Raw genomic sequence first — 4,922 nt, 5'->3', positions numbered from 1 at the left:
TTCAATGAAAAATACAATTATTGTGAAACTAACTAATGGATATTTCAATACATATCCATGAAAATTTTCAGGTCGTGGTTAATGATGTGCACGTGCATATACATGCACAGCGCACAATTACCATGTTTTCGTGTTTGTTAAGAGCATGCTTCTAAATGTGAAGAGCACACTTTGATTGTCTTGGTATCATGTGCTCATAAACACTTTGTTTAACCGTAAAATCAACGTGTACGCACCGTGGGTATGCTATAAAAAGGAATTGCGGACAGACATTTTTGTAAAAGCAAAATCCTTTCCATTTTCATGAGAAATCTTGGCAAAAAGCAAAGCCGATTGTACGATTCCGACTATATTATGTACATGTGAATCACTATCAAATAGTGGCGGCACCAGGTGTTCGCGAAAAGGTTAGCGTATCCTACGCCGCCGGTGACACCCGTTACAAACACATGCAAAGGCAAGCCAAATGTTCACCAAAAACACACACCGGAACATATTTTACAAGTAAAAAAGTGAATTGCATCGGACATAATTCTTTTCACTGATTTGGAAATGTCCGTTACCGAGGCCTTGACTGTTGAAACCTTGATCAAACAGTCGTATGGCGCTCTTTGCAATCTTCGTGGAAAGATCATGCTCGATTGTACCTCAAAAGTTGTGAAGACACCAAAGACTGAACCTGCGGGATTATTGCACGACATAAGGGAAAGCTGACAATTGGAAAGTTGAAGTCATCTCTCTTGTCATACAGTCTTATTGAGAGTGTTTTGTCATTCTGAATCTTTATGCATAGATCTAAATATGAAACAGATAAGGCTGTCTCACTGGTCTTCTTTATTTATACCTCAGGTGGGTAAATCAGTTGAAGGAAATTGGCTATTTAATGGTTATTGAACCATATCAGATCATCGATATACCTGAAACTTAAGGTTCGATATACCTGAAACTTAAGGTTAAACTACCTTGTATTGACTTTGCCATTTCGAGCAGAAATTCCGATTCGTATGCATAGAGAAAGAGATGGGCATAAACGGGAGCACAGTGGCCCATGGGGATGCCTACCTTTTGCCAAAATGTCTTCTCCCCACATTTTGTACAGATGTTATCATGAGGAAGTCCAGCATTTGACATATTGCTGTTTCACTAAACTTCAAATGTGCTTTGATTTTTTGACAAAATGTCTGATAGAACATAGATAGATATGTTTGTTGGTTTGTTGTTTAACTCAGCAATATTCCAGCTATATGACGGCGGTCTGTAAATAATCGTGTCTGAACCAGACAATCCAGTGACTGACATCGTAAGCATCGCTCCACGCAATTAGAATATGATGACATGCATCAACCAAGTCAGCGAGCCTGACCACCCGATTCCGTTAGTCGCCTTTTACGGCAAGAGTGGCTTATTCTACCCCGGATCTGCACGGATCAGATAGATATGTAACTATACTGAACCGCTAAAGAAACGTCACCATGGACAGATATATGAGATACCTTATTTGTCCAAACACTGTAAACATATTTTCAGACATATTTAAAAGATGAAACTTGGCAAAACTGATCATAAATGTTAAAATTAAATTGTCAAATGTTCTTAAAGTGAAACACAACACCAGTCTCTGGGGAAATGGCATCACAAGTCAGTGTCTCGTGTGTCCGCCATATGCATTGATGAGTGCCGTGCAAGGTCGATACATGGAATGGATGAGGCAGTTGATAAAGGCCATAGGCACTTGAGCCCACACGCTGAGGAACGCCTGACGCACTTCAGCTGCAGTTGTCGGCCTTGGTCGTCTTGGAATCTCGTCCAACAGGTGCTCAATGGGATTTAAATCGGGACTAAAGGCAGGCCACTGCATGGTTCTGATGCCATTATGCTGTAGGAAGTCTCTTGTTGCTCTCGCAGTGTCGGCACGGGCGTTATCATGCTGAAACTCGTGGTTCCGGCAACGTGCCAAATGAGGTATGGCGTATGGTCTCAAGACATGATGAATGTACCGAGTTGCTGTGACATCATTGCCTCTCCCTGGACCGATATTCGGGAAAAAACACATGGCCGACCCTATGTGCAAGACCAATTCCAACCGACACCATAGTGCTCGGACCATCCCATTAGTCTCATTCAACAACACAAGCATCCGAATAGCGTTCCCCACGGCGTCTCCAGACACCTGCTCTCCGGCACCTGCTGTTGAGATACAGTAACGGCTCTCGTCTGAGAAGAGGACGCTTCTCCAATGCTGGTGGCGCCAATGCTGGTGCTGTGTCCCGAATACTGAATACGGCCCCGGCGATGACATGGTGTCAGAATGGGTCATCGATGTAGCCTGTGACAGTGGACGTGTCTGCTTGTCAATCGTCGACGCACGGTGTCCGCACTTATGTTTCGCTAGTTTGTCCCCATGGTCGGTTGAACAGTTTCCTCAGCAGTAAGAAAGCGATCTTGAAGATGCTATCGCGTAATCTGACGATCCTGACGTCGGGTGGTGACCCTTGGTCTTCCACTACGTGGTCGGTCATCTGTAGTATTGGTGATCTGGTGCCGTTGCTAGAGCCTGTCCTTACGTTGACTTCAAATGCATTGGCTACTTGCCGGACGGTTTGTCCAGCTTGCAATCGTCGCTGATTTCTTGTCAATCTTGGCATGTGCAGTGTGGTAGCAATTCAATAACGAATGAATGTTATCCCATCTGGGTGGATTTTTAAAGGGCAAGAAATGGGGGGACGCGTGTGCATTTCAATTTGCACGGAACTCACGTGCATAGGGGTTACCATGGCCGTTGCCGTGATGCGTTTGGGCTATCGGTTTTATTGTCATCTGCTTTGTTCTTTATCATCAAATTTCATTTTTTCCGGACAAGGTAATGTTAGATTTGAGAAACTTTGACAAAAATTACCCAGATATTTAAATGACACTTTTTCATGCAATGTTACTTGGGGTACGTTTTTCAACAAGAGCTCCATGGATCAAGTTGTCCCTTAAGTTTGTCATAGTGGTGTACAAAGTTGCAAAATAAAATGTTTTCACAGAATTGAACCTGGTTCGTTTCTGAGATTGTAAAGAAGTTAGGGAAATCCTTTGAGTTTTTTTGAAAGTTCGCATTGGATTATTTCCGCTTTTCTCAAATACTTTCAGTGAATTTAGAGAAGTGCAAGACAGAATTGGGGATTGTGGTTAATTGGAGAGACAGTGATTTGGTGCTACATTTATCTTCACACAAGCAATTACATATCTCTCTTTGTACGGACTTTTATGGAGTACGAATGAGGAATGGGAATGTCTTCGGGTTTCAGAGTCAAGCCAAACGCCATTTCTTCGTCAGTTAACATACTGTCCTTACATTATTTGATATATCACTTATACCAAGTTCTTTGATCAAACGGGGGTACGGGTGGCCCAGTCGTCTAAGGCGCCGCGATTCGCTGTGCAGAATTGCGTCCCTTGGGCACGCCAGAAACCTATGATTGTGGGTTCGAATCCCGATTCGCCCCAGGTTTGTCAGCACCATACCCGTGCTCGTGAGTTTCACCAAAGTGGTAAACGTCTGAGACCTGCATCACTTCGGGCTTTCCTCCCACATTAAGCTGAAACGCCGTGATATAACTGGAATACTGTTAATAGCGGCGTTAAACCCAACTCACTCACTCACTCACTCACTCTTTGATCAAACAATTCATGTAATGATGCTTATGTTATTTGAGGCCTTGTCAGTGGGAACAACTACAAACTTTTCATGTAGGGCAGCCCGATGGGATAGGATGGTAGGTGTCCACAATGTCTGGGACCAAACACAGCCGGTAACGCTACCTCAGTTGGTCCAAATTTTGAGTGACAATTGCAACAACATCTCCCAGTCTGTTTCAGTCATCGGGCGTCTTCGAGTCGCCGCACCTGCCTCGCCTGTTTCAACGCACACACACCATACTAAAATTGTTAATTGAATTGTATATATTACACTTCTCTTTTAGGGCGTGTCTATCTGTTTCCTGTTACGAGGTATGGGTTTTGTTGACGAATTTGTTATGATAAAACATTGATCAGACGAATAGCCAAATGTAATGACATAACATTTACACAATTTTATGTGAATTACAGTTACTTTTTGCAGTTAGTATACTGAAATACCATATGGATACCATTTCTTGATGTGCTTGCCACGATTAGCTGCAAGATTGCTATCGCTTCATATTGTACTTGATGTAGTACAGAATAGAATTTTATTACTCACTGGTTTAATTATTTTCGGATATCCACTATGGCCGTATCCCAAAGTCACACCCTTCTCACGTCAACAGTCATGCCAATCGTTTGTTTACGCGTCAAGTTGTTTACTTGCTTCTGATTGGTTCATGTAACTTTATTGTGGATGTTTCGGATAGGGCATGCTTGATACGACGGCTATTTAAAATATAACCCGCCTAACCTATTTGCTACTGCTCCTCACTTCTTCTTTTTCCACATAATCACCATTGAGGTCTATGCACTTTGTCCAGCGATGTGTGAGAGCTAAAAGCCCGTTGTGATAGAAACCATGGGGTTGTTCGTGTAACCATCCCTCCACTGCTGTCGTGAGTTCATCATAGGACCGGAAATGACGTCCACGCAGTTCTTTCTTCAAGTTTGGGAAGAGAAAGTAGTCGGTTGTAGCCAGGTCTGGTGAGTAAGGTGGATGGGGCAATACTTTGAACCCGTTCCGCTTCACTGCGGCAACCGCAAGTCGACAGGTGTGCACTCCGGCATTATCATGTTGGAGCAGCACACCAGGAGATCGGAGTAGTACTCTCCAGTAATAGTCTGGCCACGTGGCAAGTAGTCAATGAGCAAGACCCCTTTGGTATCCCAAAAGATGGTTGCCATGACTTTGCAGCCGATGGTTGAGTCTTAAACTTTTTGGGACCCTGGTGAAGTAAAGCCAGTCGTCC

The sequence above is a fragment of the Haliotis cracherodii genome, unplaced genomic scaffold (assembly GCF_022045235.1).
Source record: "Haliotis cracherodii isolate W230 unplaced genomic scaffold, xgHalCrac1.p SCAF_8, whole genome shotgun sequence".
NCBI lineage: Eukaryota > Metazoa > Mollusca > Gastropoda > Lepetellida > Haliotidae > Haliotis > Haliotis cracherodii.
This window is presented reverse-complemented; position numbering follows the sequence as displayed.